Genomic DNA, 15,503 nt, shown 5'->3' with positions numbered 1-15,503 from the left:
AATTACATACATACGAATATTTAAGATTCACAATCACAATTCAAACTATTTCATTGCCAAACCAACCCTATACATGCCATATAAACCAAAATTTACATTGCAAAAACTACCGGAATAAACTAGATAGTGTAGCTTGATGTGTTGATCTGATCTTCCGATTACACGTTAATCTACAATAACATTAAACAACGCGATTAAGTTTAATGAAGCTTAGTAAGTTCAATAGATTAAAAATTGATCTTACCGAACTTAATATAATATAATAAATTAAATTGTAAATAAATCATACATTTTTCCCTGTCAAATACAATATAATTAATAAACACACTTCCTTCATATCAATATCAATAATAATCTATAAATCTTTCAATTACAACTATGTCTTTAACTCCTTTAACTCTTGCAATTATGTCTTTAACTCCTTTAACTCAACTGGTGTCATACGGTATGGTGTTATCGATATCGGAGTTGTTTCCGGAATTACATCAATTACAAATTCAACTTCACGATCATGTGGTAAACCCGACAACTCCTCAAGAAGCACATCAACAAACTCATTAACAACTGGTAACTGTTCTAGCTTGGATTCAGAATCTCGGGTGTCAAGAATGTAGGCTAAAAATGTCTCATTACCTTTCCGCATTAATTTCTAAGCTGAAAAAGCTGAAATAATTCTAACAATTTCCTTTGGATTCTCAGACTTAACAGTAATCATTTCACCTGTCTGACATTTCAGATCAATCCGTTTTTCTCTACAATTTACTACAGCATCATATTTTGCCAACCAATCCATTAATAACATCAAATTCCCAAAAGGGTAACAACATCAAATCAGTAGGGAATTCACAGCCTTTTACTTTCAGTGGACAATTTCAGCACACTAAATTAACTATCACACCTTAGCCTAATGGATTAGTGACTTGAATATCATAATCAGTAAACTCAACAAACATTTTCTTTTCTATTACTAATACAGTGCAAGTATAAGAATGCGTGGATCCAGGGTCAATCAATGCATACACAATAGCATAAAAAAGATAGAATGTACCAGCTATTATGTCCGGAGCCGTAGCTTCCTTTCTCGCTCGGATAGCATAAGTATGTGCAGGTGCCCTAACCTTTGACTGGGCAGCAGAATCTCATACCCGAACGAGTAGTCCCAACGGCACTGTTTTGACCTGAACATTTACTTCTTTGGGAAGTGGCCATCTGTTTCTCTTTCTACTATTCTTCCTCTCTTTACAATTGAGGGAAATCTCGAATAAAATGATCAGTGGCCCCACATTTATAAAAAAACTCTCACCTTGCCTTTACACTCACCGAAGTGATTTTTTCCACAATATTTACATTTAGGTTTAGGAACATTTTGCACACTACCCACACTAGCCGTAGGTCTAATAGTCATCCAATAATCTTGTTGAGTCGCCTTATTCTTATTTGATCGTTCCGGCATTGGAGTGACTCGACTAAAATCATCTCTAGACTTTTTAGCCAGAATTTTTGGAAATGACTTGGAGGAACTTCTCTTGTAAGATTCTTTATTCCTTCTGTCTCTCTACATTTTTCTGTTATATACCTCTTCTAATTTGTGAGCACGATTTGACAAAACGACAAATTCTCGTATTTCTATGCCCCAATCATCATTCTAATTTCATCATTCAGTCATTCCTCAAACCAAATACACATTTCTTCTTTGATTGGTACAATTTCTAGGGCATATTTGCTGAGGTATACAAATTCCCTCTCGTATTCAGCTACTGACCGATTTCCTTGTTGCAAGTCAAGAAATTCCCTCTTCTTTTTATCCAAATATCTGTTGCCAACATATTTCTTTTTAAATTTACTCTGGAAGAATTCTCAAGTGATTTTCTCTTTCGACACCACGACCACTATAGTCATCCAGCAATTATAAGCTTCTTCTTTTAATATTGCCATAAAACATTTCAGATAATCTTCGGAAGAACAAGCTAATTCCTCAAAAACTCTTATTGTGTTCTAAAGCAAGTACTCAACTTTGACAGGATCATTATCTGACTTACCTCGAAATTATTCGGCCCCACATTTTCTAAGTTTTTCGATCGGAGTACATTTACTGGATTCAATACCGGAGGAGATGGAGGTGCTACTGGAGGCACTTTTAGAACGGTGCAGTAGGGGAAGGAGGTTGTTGAGCCTAATTTATTTCTTGCATAAACTCATTAAACCATTGATTCATAAACCCAAAGAACATATTTTTAAGTTCTTGTTCTTGAACCGGAGAAATTAGGACATTACTACTTGTCCCGTGCTAAGATGTTTGTACTCTACTATTGACTTCATCATGATCAGCATGTTCAGATTTATCTGACATCTTTACAATTTATAAGAAAAATAAAAGTTAGTTCGAATCATACACATCACACTATCACAGATTTATATGGCATGTATTTCTAGACACTTTACACATTACTATCATTCCGAGAATCGACTAAACTGAAGCTCTGATACTAATAAATGTAACACCCTTAACCTTTATCCGTCACTAAAATAGGGTTATAGAGCATCACCAAACTTTACAAATTAAATACTGATATTTCCCAATCTTTGTTACACATATTACGAATCAATCATATAACACTTATATTATCCCTTAGATGGACCTTCGAGGCCAATATTCACTTTAAAAGTGAATCGGAACTAAACCGCGTACTCAAAGAATTTTTCCCAAAATCTCAAAAATTTTCTTAGAAGTAGGGGACACACGCCTATGTGGCCAGCCGTGTGGCTCACAGGCCAGGAGACATGCCCCTGTCATAGGCTGTGTGGGCATTTGATATGAGGCACACGGTCGTGTCCCAGCCCGTGTCCTTACTTATGTAACTCTCTAACTTGGATCACACGGCCAAGCCACACGCCCGTGTGTAAAAACCTGGGTATTCTGTTTTGAAATTCAATGTGCAAGGGACACACGACCAGACTACATGACCATGTGCCAGGCCGAGTGTCATACACGGCTGAGACACATGCCCGTGTGGACAAAAATAGGCCATTTTAAAGCCACTTTTCTCACCTATTTTGACATTAACCTGCACTCAACATTCACGTTCACCAATATATCCCAACCAAGCAATCAATACAAGCTAAAATATGTTCTCAACATGACATAACATCACAAATATTTCATTTACTTATACCTACCTATTTAACTCATTTAATTGATTTATCAAATTTTAATACTAATTACATACATACAAGTATTTAAGATCCACAACCACAATTCAAATTATTTCATTGTCAAACCAACCCTATACATGTCATATAAACCAAAATTTATATTGCAAAAACTACTGGAATAAACTGGATAGTGTAGCTTGATGTGTTGATTCGATCTTCCGACTACACGTTAATTTACAAGAACATTAAACAACACGAGTAAGCTTAATGATCCTTAGTAAGTTCAATAGGTTAAATATTGATCTTACCGAACTTAATATAATAAAAAAATTAAATTGTAAATAAATCATTCATTTTTCCCTGTCAAATACAATATAATTAATAAACACACTTCTTTCATATCAATATCAATAATAATCTATAAATCTTTCAATTCAATCATATAAGTCTCTTACCATTTCTTACTAAATCGAAGAACGACTTACGGATATGAGTACATTGTTCTTTTTGTGCCATGTCCAACTATGGTCTTACACATGCATTGCCATGGCCCTCCATGGTCTTACATTTGTAGTTCCATAACCCAGTTATGGTATTATCATCAGAATGTCATAGCCCAGCTATGGTCTTACGCATGTATCTATACTGCCATGGTCCAACCATAGTCTTATGTTCAAGATGTCATAACCTAGTTATGGTCTTTTCATTAAAATGCCATAGCCCAGCTATGGTCTTACATTTAAGCATATCCATGGTCCAACCATGGTCTTACCTATCAATTCATTCTTTTCCACGAAACGATCGTACTCAATCATGCGTTCTACTCGTTTTAAACATTCAATTCAATTTTCATACTTTTACAATAATCTTAATTTCAATAACCCTGCCATGGTCTTACATTTGTTGTTCCATAACCCAGTTATAGTCTTATCATCAGAATGCCATAGCCCAGCTTTGGTCTTACGCATGTATCTATATTGCCATTGTCCAACCATAATCTTATGTTTAAGGTGTCATAACCTAGTTATGGTCTTTTTATTAAAATGCCATAGCCCAACTATGGTATTACATTTAAACATATCCATGGTCCAACCATGGTCTTACCCATCAATTCATTCTTTTCCACGAAACGATCATACTCAATCCTACGTTCTACTCGTTTTAAACATTCAATTCAATTTTCATACTTTTACAATAATATTAATTTCAATAACAAAATATGAATAAATATATTATACCATTCCTAAATTTACAAATAATCATAAAATTTTAACCATATAAACTTACCTGGGTTGGATTGTAAAATTGGTAGTAGTTCAAAGATTACTCAGCTAATTTCCCTTTTTCTTGTTGATCTACGAGCTCTTGATCTAGAATGTCAAATTTTTCATTCATTAGCATATATTTAAATTTCAATCACTTCACAATTTATATCCTTCAACTTTTGAAATTACACAATTACCCTAACTTTTACAATTTTACAATTTAGTCCCTCACCGATTAACTCATCAAATAAGTTATTTTTTCTCAATTAACACTTTACCTAAATATTATAATCTATTACACAGCCTTTAATAAGTATAATTTAATACCAAACCCTAAGATTTAATCTTTTCACAATTTGGTCCTAAAATTAATTTCTCTGAAATTACTTGATAAAATCTTCATATAACAAAATTAAAACTTCCAATCCATGTTAATTCATCATAAACATTAAGCACTAATCAATGGTAACTTTCAAAATTACCCATAGAATCAAAAACTAATGAATTAGATAGTTAGATCTAATTGTAAAAATTTTAAAAACACAAAATTACAAGAAAAGAGCAAGAATTGAACTCACATGATGCAATAATATGAAAAACCAGCTTAGAGGACCTTAAATGGCATTTTTGGACTGAAAATTAGAAGAAGAATAGCCTAGAAAAGTTTAGAATTGAATTTATTTAAGTTAATTTCACAAAATTTACAATTTTACCCTTTAATCACATTATTTTTGTTTTCTTTTCTGCTTATGCCACCTCATGCATTTATTTTAGGCATAATTTCTCCTTAAGTCCTCCTTTGTTCATTAATTAAGCCATTTAATCACTATTTCTTTAATTAGCAAGTTTTGTATCTTTTTTAATTTAGTCCTTTTTTGTTAATTAACTATCGAAACGTTAAAATTTTCTAACGAAACTTTAACACTACCTTAATGACACTCGTAAATATTTATAAAAATATTTACAGGTTGGTTTATAAAATTGAAGTCTCGATACCTCATTTTCAAAACCAATTAATCTAACAAATATTTCTAAAGCATAATTCACTAATCTATAAGCCTTCCTAAGTTCACAATCAATTGATAAACACTATATAATAAAATTTACAAGCTCAATTATTAAATTTAGTGGTCTCGAACCATTGTTTCCGACAGCACTAAAAATTGAGCTATTACAATTGTTATGTTCTGTATGGTTATATTATTACTCATTGGGTTAATCGGTTAATGCAAAAATGGAAATGACTGGATGATGATATATACTGTTTTTGGAAAATTTTACTTGATATACGAATGATGTAAATGAAATGCAATTGATGAGTTCGATTGAATCACACTGAACGAGATTGATATGTACAGTTTGAATTGTTTGTGACTCAATTATTTGACATATTTACCATGTTATTATGAAATGTGGTAACAGGAAATTATATTTGTGTAGCTAATTTGATATGTTAATTGTGTATTGAGGTGAGTTTACTGTTTTAAACTTATGAATTTACTAAGCATACAGAATGCTTGCTCTGTTTTGATTTTTTATTTCTGTAGTGGTCATTTTGTGAAACACATCAATCAGATCTCCTTGGAGCTCAAACTATCTAACTTCTGACTCGGTAGATTTTTAACGAGCTAGACTCAGTTATGTGGCATGTATATAGGGGATGTATTGTATTTATGGTCAATTAGAAAGTTTACAAGTTGAACCACATTTGATGCCTAGTTTTGAAACTTGCATATATTGTTTATAAATGTGTATAAATGGGTAATGATAAATGTAGCTTGTTTGTGCTAATGTGATGAAAATGGCATTAGGGATTTGGTATGAAAGCATGATGGCAATGTTGTAGGTTAAGCTTGAATGGTATAAGTAGTTGAATGGCTTGTAATGATTCATGTTACCTTGGTTTGTATTGGAGACAATGTGGCATATTAGTTAGATGTTTAGGAGAATGTTATATGTTATGTGTAACGGGCCATTTTTTCCCGAGCCCATCAAAAAATAAACCAAGAAATAAAATAATTATAATAAGTCCAAAAAATTACAAGCCCAAAAAATTTATTACAAGCCCAAAATACAAAAACCTAGCCCAAAAATTACAAGCCCACAACCTAAACTAATTCAGAAACCCTAAGTTTCCCATGTGCGCCGCACCCCTCTCATCCTTGTGCCTCCGTAGCGTGCTCACCGCCTGAGGTCTAACATGCGTCTGTGGCCTTACACCAAAACTGAAAAGAAGCCTTTTCTCTCTCCTCTGTTGACCAAGCACCAAACCTGTAAAAGGATGAAAATACATGCAGGGACACCAGCACAACAGAAGCAGTCGAAAATAGTGAAAATAAAAAAAATCAAATGTATCATTCGGCTATAAAAGCCGTAATCGATGTCATATTTTGACTCAAAGAGAAATATACACAAAGAAAACAAAGATTTTGAAATAGAAAATCAAAAAGTGATTTGTTTTTTTTATATTTTCGAAATAAATAAATAAAAGTAGTAAAACCTTAACGTCGGTTCGTCTCTCACCGCCGTTGAGGATAACCTCCAGCAACCCGAACGTCTTCGAACCCATTAGGGTTTCGACAAGGGCTAGGAACGTAGCGAGACTGGAGGTTCCCTTTGCATTTCTTTTTCTTTTTATTTTATTTTTTTAAAAAAAGCTTGATCTATATCGGGGTTCTATTTTAAAAAAGAATATTTTTAAAAAATAAAGACTAAAAATATTTTATTTTTCAGCCACGGTGGATGCTTGCCGGTGTCCAGGCCAGAAGTGAGGAAGACGAGAGAGAGTTAGAGAGAGTTTTCATTTTTTTTTAAAACAGAAACATAATGAATTTTATTTTATTTTTTGACTTATATAAGCAAAAACAGTGAAGTCGTTTTGGCTAGTGTGCATAAGTCCCAAAACGATATCGTTTTTGCCTTTGACCCGAGATCCGACCCAAGACCCTGGGATCCGTGTGTTTTTGGACGATGGGATATGTACACGTTTAGTCTTTTCACTTTTGGACTCTTTGTCAATCTGGTCCTTATTTTAGCTTTTTTTTCTTTTTTTTAAATTCATCCATTTGATGTTGCTGCTTTTTATTTCGGTCCTCCGACCGTTTGATCTCCTGGGAACTCTGCGTTTAAGGGACAAAGGGACTATTTCCTAATTGGTCCCTGTCCTTCCTTCGCGCATTTGGTTTTAATCCCTTAACCAATTTTATTCTTTAATTTTTTTAATTTTGTTATAATTTTTACTTTAAATTTTGTTTAGATCTCAATTTAGTCCCTTACTTTCAATCTTTTATATTTTATTTTCCTTTGTATTTATTTATTTATTCATATATTTACACATTTATCTATTTATTTCTTTTTATTTTGTGTTATTCCTTTTTCTTACTATCATTATTATTATTATCTTATCTTATTATTATTATTATTATTATCTATTTATGTATTTATTACAAATTGCACCCTTAATTTCATTTACATTTCAATTTAGTCCTTTATCTTCAATATTTTTATAAACTATTTTCCTCTATATTTGTTTATTTTATGTATTTATTTATTTCTTTGTCCTTTTATATTTAAAATTGGTATTTTCCTTTTTCTTTTATGTGCATTTTGTCACCCATTGTTGTTGTTGTTGTTGTTATTATTATTTCATTAATACTATAATGATTAATAATTATTGCTATTATTATTTTCAAATTGTTATTTTTATATTTATTTATTCTAACATTATTAGAGTATTATCATTATTTACTAGCATAGTATTTTCGTTTTATTGATGTATCCACTCGTTATGTCATTTTTTTACTGTTATCTTACATTATGCTAGTATTCGTGTCAAGTGTTACATTTAAACGTATTTGTCCCTTTTTATACCATACCCGAATAAATTAAATTTTTACCATTTTAAGTGTTACGCTAATTTTTTTCCCAAAGCATAAAAAGAAATTTGTAAAATTAAGATAATGTTTCGTATTTGGAGATTCGAAAGGTCATGCCCTAACTTACGGGGTTCGACTTTCTCTTTGAACCAAGATAACCGAACATTCTTTTTAAAATTTAAACACGTGAGCTTTAAATAGTAATTAAATAAAGAGCAAGCTTATTTTTATGGATTCGAGATGTCGTATCCTAACTTACGGGATATCACCTTTTGTTACCTCGAGATAAGAGGGCATTTTTACATACATTTTGATTTATTCAAGTGATTTTAATTAAAAATAACATTATGCAAAGTGGGATCGTATTTTAAATTCTCTTAAAATTTTTAAATTCACGACACTAAGACTTTAATTAATCAACTAGGTACCAATTTTGTGCATTACGAGGGTGCTAATCTTTCCTCATACGTAACCGACTCCCGAACCCATTTCTTGAATTTCATAGACCAAAAATCTTCGTTTTAGTAAATCAAACCGTTTATTAAAGTGATCAATTTACGAGGTGACCCGATCACACCTCATAAAAAAGGATTGATGGCGACTCCCATTTTCATTTTAAATAAAAAGTCGATTTTCAAAAAAAGAGAGGTTTCAATAGCTTGGCGACTCCACTGGGGATAAAAATAAGAGAGTCAAGCCACGAGTTGATTACTTTTGGTATTTTTGTCAAAAAATGATAATTTGGTTTAAATTTATGATCACTTTGTTGCATTTCATGTTTCATTTCTATAGTCCTCATTATTTTGCTAAATAACGATATGTTTCCTTTATTGGTTCAAGTCTTGGTATATTTTCGCACATTGCATTATATAATTGTTTGATTTTTCCCCTCTTAAGTGGGAGTGAGAAACTATTCCTTCGTGAGGTATTCACCTTTGTATAGGATAGTGAATCACTTTCAGGATACATCCGTACCTATGACTTCATGAGATCTTCATCTCTTATAGCCATAGGGAAATCTATTCCCCTGAATTGAACTCAGTCCGTATGAGCCTATAATGGGTGAGGATCGAGGAATCTGCCGCTTTAGGTACCCTTACTTTAGAGCAAAATCGCATATAATGAGCCCTAAAAGCCTACCCTAGGTAGAACCATACCAAACCTTAGTGGTCACCCGAATAAGTGCTCTATTTATTATTTCTTGCTTGCTTTAAATTTTAGCTTTGTATGAAATGTACTAACTTGTTTCGTTTTGTTTTAGTTATGATTGCATTGCATTTACATCATAAAAAAAGGGTGTTGATTCACATTCAGTTGCTAAATAGAGAGCTTGTCATGAAAAAGGGATTTTTTGATAAAGTGGAAAACAATGCGGCCGTCTGAGTATAGTTTGAGAAGACACAACAAGAGAAGGGAAATAGCCAGATGAAGAGACATATGCCAGAATTATGGGATTTCACTCGCATCAGTGTAAATCAAAATAATCTCCAAAAGTTGAAAGAAGCATAGGACCAAGGGGATGATGAAACAAAGCAGCTATACTACTATAACTATGGTGACTTACCTTATCTACTCGATGTCAAAGTGGATAAGCACTTATTTCGAGCTTTGGCCCAGTATTAGAATCACGTCTATGACTACTTTACTTTTGGAAAGGTAGACTTGGTACCCACCGTAGAAGGGTTCACAACTCCGCTCCGTTGTCCAAACATTCAAGTCGACAAAGCTTATTCTAGAGCCGTCAATGTCTCAACTTTCTTAAAGAAGCTATGAGTATCACGGGGATAAGTGAACAATGGGTCGAGGCCCGGATCAAGTAAAAAGGAGATAGTAAAAGCATTCCTTAGAAAAGTTTGCTGGATTTGATCCTAACATCCGGATATAAAGAAAGGGGTCGATGTCTTCACTTTGAATATTAGGGCAATGCCGTAAATGTAAATATCCATTTTATGTAAATATTCATTCATCTGTCTTACATTTCATCATATGTATTAAATTTCACAAAAAGACCTTAATTAATCAAAGTTATGACAGTTACCCTGGAAACCAATAAGAATCTACCAACTGAATATTGTTATGGTACCGTGGCAAAACAAAAACAATAGATCAAAGATTAGAGATATTAGAACAAATTCAGAATGACATGCAGGATCAGTTGTAAGCGCAGCTGCAAGAACAGTTAGCGAAAGTATAGTAAGACATGAGGGATCAAATACAAGAATCCCAACGAAGTATGATAAACTAGTTAACACAGTTATTGGCCGAAGGAATCAAAAAAGAGAAAAGTATTATGGTTAATTCGGGGGATGATAATGAAGACCTTACCTACCCCCTAGGCATTGCCCCGGTAAATGTCTAGGTCGAGCCAAATGCGTACCCACAAAGGGTACCTATTACCATTAAACCTCAACAATATCAAGCCGATACCTTAACACCGGTGAACTACCCAATAGGTTCAAGTTCCAATCCCAGGGATAACCCGACCAGCCCAATTGTTCCTAATTTGGACGACATGGAAGAAATGGATAAAACGAAGGTAGAACTACCAAAACAACTAGAATATTGGTACAGGTGGTTGGAAGAAATATTCAAAGCTATGGAGAACGCTAAATACCATTGCGGGGTTGATGCTAAGGATTTAAGTTTAGTCCCATATCTAGTGCTCCCACCAAAATTCAAGACTCCAGAATTTGAAAAGTATAACGGGACCAATTGTCCTGAAGCCCATATTACAATGTTCTGTTGAAGAATGACGGGAAACGTCAATAATGAACCGAAGGTTGGTCCTTGAACTAATTAAGGAGTTTGATGACATCACCTTCTACTACCTCCCATGAGATAAAAATCAGATGGTTGACGCCCTAGCCACTTTAGCTTCCATGGTCAAAGTGAACAAACAAGAGGATGTAAAACCTATCGAGATTAGTATCTATGAGGCTCTAGCCTATTGTCATAACATCGAGGAAGAAGAAAAGGATTATCACCCTTAGAACCATGATATACTGCGATATGTAAAGATTCGTGAATACCCTGATCAGGCGACCGAGAATGATAAAAAGATACTGAGGAGCTGGCCAATGACTATGTTTTAGATGGGGATATCCTATATAAAAGAAGAAAGTAGGTGCTAATAATATGTGTGGACGCCATTGAGGCTAAGAAAATCTTGGAAGAAGTCCATGAGGGTGTTTGCGGAACGTATGCTAATGGTTTTATAATGGCCAGGCAAATTATAAGATTCAGGTATTATTGGTCCACCATGGAAGGGGATTGCATCAGTTATGCCAAGAAATACCATAAGTGCCAAATTTATGGAAAGGCAACGCTTTCTCTTTGGTTTTTTGGAATGGAGGCAGTTTTACCCATTGAAGTCAAGATTCCTTCTCTCTGAATTTTGGCAGAGTTGAAGTTGGATGAAGCAGAATGGATTCAATCCTGATATGATCAGCTGAATTTAATTAAAATGAAGAGGTTGAAAGCTATTCGTCATGGTCAGATGTACCAGAAATGAATGATGCGAGCTTATGAAAAAAAGGTTCGCCCCAGAGAATTCCATAAGGGGGACCTGGTGTTGAAAAAGATCATTCCCATACAAAAGGACTTCAGAGGAAAGTGGATGCCAAACTAGGAATGACCTTATGTGGTAAAGAAAGCATTATCTGGGGGAGCGCTGATTTTGAATGAGATGCATGGAAAGAACCTGCCTAATCCTGTGAATTTGGATTCAGTTAAGAAATATTTCATTTAAAAAAAGAGAGGCCAAGGTAAAAACTCGTAAAAGGGCACCTTGAGACCAAAAGGGTTTTGAGTTGAAAACCCAGAAAAGGGCAATTCAAATTTTGATCGAAAACGGGGCATGTGGTAGTCTCGTCCTATCTGAATTAACAAGAAAGAAAGATGCTACATCTTGGGGCATCAACAAAGTACTCTAGACCTCCTAAACACATATCGAGTTCAAAAAGGTCCTCGAGAAATTAGTGCAAAGAAGCTCATGCTACAATATCTGGGGCATATATTTTTATCTTACTCATTTTGTATTTTAGCAATGTTTGCTATCTTTGATTAATTTATTCATTTCGAGCTCTGCTCCTAATAAATTTTAATCTTGTCCATTGTTACGATCTTTTTTAAGCAATTTTCATTGAAATAATTATTAATGGACTAATAATATCCATGTAAAAGGATTTCTGCATATTGCTCTGAAAGGTTTTCTAAATAGTACAAAGACCTGAAACATGACTAATAGTCAGAACTGACCAAGTCTAAAAGTTAGAAATATTTGGGAAAGAATAGTCTAAATTGTGATTATTTCTTCGGGTTTTCTATCAAAGATACTACCTGAACAAGAAGGCAATATAATACGTCAATGATAGAACCGTGATGAACAACGAGCAATGTCAACCTAAGCATTAAAAGAGGATCACTCTAGAAAAAATGGCATTCTGTATTCATGCAAATATCATGCATACACATCTAGTTAGAAACATTTTATTCATTCTGATCATGACTTGGCATAAATAGACCCATGAAATAGATTCTACGAGTCATGTTCCCTAGAGAATGGTGTAACAGATTAGATAAACCATAAATTCTATACCCCGGAAGTTGTAGTGGGACAGATTGATGTCTCCCTGACGAATCTTATCTCCCTGAAGTTACAGCGAAAAAGAATAAAGTCACAAATTTTATCTCCCAGAAGTTACAGTAGAGTAGATACAAATCTTATCTCCCTGAAGTTGTAGTGAAGCACATTGAAGATGCGAATCTTATTTTCGTGAAGTTGCAGTGGAATAGATTAAAGCTACAAATCACAAATCCTATACCCCTGAAGTTGCAGTGGGATGGATTGAAGTCATTATGGTGCATCTTATCTCCTTGAAGTTGTAGTGGAGCAGATTGAAGATGTGAATCTTATTTCCCTAAAGTTGCAGTGGAACAGATTAAAGCTACAAGTTACCAATCTTATCTCCTTGAAGTTATAGTGGAGCAGATTGAAGAAGCGAATCTTATTTCTCTGAAGTTGCAATGGAACAAATTAAAGGTACAAGCTACAAATCTTATCTCCCTGAAGTTGTAGTGGATCAGATTGAAGAACTAATCTTATCTCTTTAAAGTTACAGTAAAGCAGATTGAAGCCACAAATCTAATCTCCCTGAAGTTGCAGTGGAGTAGATTGAAGTCACTAATCTTATCTCCCTAAAGTTGTAGTGGAGCAGATTAAATATACGACTCTTATTTCCCTAAAGTTGCAGTGGAACAGATTAAAACTACAAGTTACAAATATTATCTTCCTGAAGTTGCAGTGGAGCAGATTAAAGAAATAATATTATCTCTTTGAAGTTGCAGTAGAGCAGATTGAAGTTACGACTCTTATCTCCCTGAAGTTGCAGTGGAGCAGGTTAAAGTTAGGAATCTTATCTCCCTGAAGTTACAGTGGAGCAGATTGAAGTTACTAATCTTATCTCCTTGAAGTTGTAGTGGAGCAGATTGAAGTGACAATTCTTATACCCCTGAAGTTGCAGTGGGTTAGAACGGGGCTACTTGAAAAAAAGAGACACCAAAGAAGTCAAGATTCGGCAAGACCAGGAAAAACTGGCTCTTTTTAAGGTCTTTGCTCCATTCTCGTTACACGTCAACGAGTACAGAGGGGCAGTTCTAATGGGTCATTTTTGCCCGGGCCCATAAAAAAAACAAGAAATAAAATCATAATAATAAGTCCAAAAAATTACAAGCCCAAAAGAAAATTTATTACAAGCCCAAAATACAAAAACCCTAGCCCAAAAATTACAAGCCCACAACCTAAACTAATTCAGAAACCTAAGTTTCCCATGTGCGCCACACCCCTTTCTTCCTCGTGCCCCCGTAGCGTGCTCACTGCCCAAAGTCTGACATGCATCTGCGGCCTTGCACCAAAACAGCAAAGAAGTCTCTTCTCTCTCTTCCGTTGACCAAGCGCCAAACCTGTAAAAGGATGAAAGGACATGCAAAGACACCAGCACAACAGAAGCAGTCGAAAACAACGAAAATAAAAAAGAAATCAAATGTATCATTCGGCTATAAAAGCCCTAATCGATGTAATATTTTCACTCAAAGAGAAATATACACAAAGAAAACATAGATTTTGAAATAGAAAATCAAAAGGTGATTTATTTTTTTATTTTCTCAAAATAAATAAATAAAAGTAGTAAAACCTTATTGTCGGTTCGTCTTCCACTGCCGTTGAGGATAACCTTTGGCAACTCGAACATCTCAGAACCCATTAGGGTTCCAACGAAAGCTTGGAACGCAGTGAGACCGGAGGTTCCCTTCGCATTTCTTTTTCTTTTTGTTTTATTTTAAAAAAGATGCTCGATCTAGATCGGGGTTCTTTTTTAAAAAAGAATTTTTTTTAAAAAAATGACTAAAAACATTTTATTTTTCGGTCGCGACAGAGCCACAACGAAGGCTCACCGGTGTCCAGGCCGGAAGTGATGAAGACGAGAGAGAGTAAGAGAGAGTTTTCATTTAAAAAAAATAGAAACATAATGATTTTTTTAACTTATATGAGCAAAGCCAAACGACGTCATTTTGGCCAGTGTTCATAAGTTCCAAAATGACGTCGTTTTGGCCTTTAACCCGAGATCCGACCTAAGACCTTTAGGATCCACTTGTTTTTAGACAATGGGATATTTACGCATTTATTCCTTCCACTTTTAGATTATTGTTCAATTTAGTCCTTATTTTAGCTTTTTTTTCCTTTTTTAAATTTATCCATTTGATTTTTTTTTATTTCGGTCCTCCGACCATTTGATCTCTTGGGAACGCTGCGTTTAAGGGACAATGGGATTATTTCCTAATTGATCCCTATCCTTCCTTCGCACATTTGGTTTTAATCCCTTAACCTGTTTTATTGTTTAATTTGTTTATTTTATTATGATTTTACTTTAAATTTTGTTTAGATCTCGATTTAGTCCCTTACTTTCAATCTTTTATATTTTATTTTCCTTTGTATTTATTTATTTATTCATATATTTACTCGTTTATCTATTTATTTCTTTTTATTTTGTGTTATTCCTTTTTCTTACTATCATTATTATTATTTTATCTATTATTATTATCCATTTATGTATTTTATTACAAATTGCACCCTTAATTTCATTTACATTTCAATTTAGTCCTTTATCTTCAATACTTTTATAAACTATTTTCCTCTATATTTGTTTATTATGTA

This window comes from Gossypium raimondii, chromosome 5 (assembly GCF_025698545.1).
Source record: "Gossypium raimondii isolate GPD5lz chromosome 5, ASM2569854v1, whole genome shotgun sequence".
Taxonomy (NCBI): domain Eukaryota; kingdom Viridiplantae; phylum Streptophyta; class Magnoliopsida; order Malvales; family Malvaceae; genus Gossypium; species Gossypium raimondii.
The sequence above is the reverse complement of the archived record's forward strand: the minus strand, read 5'-3'. Positions refer to the sequence as shown.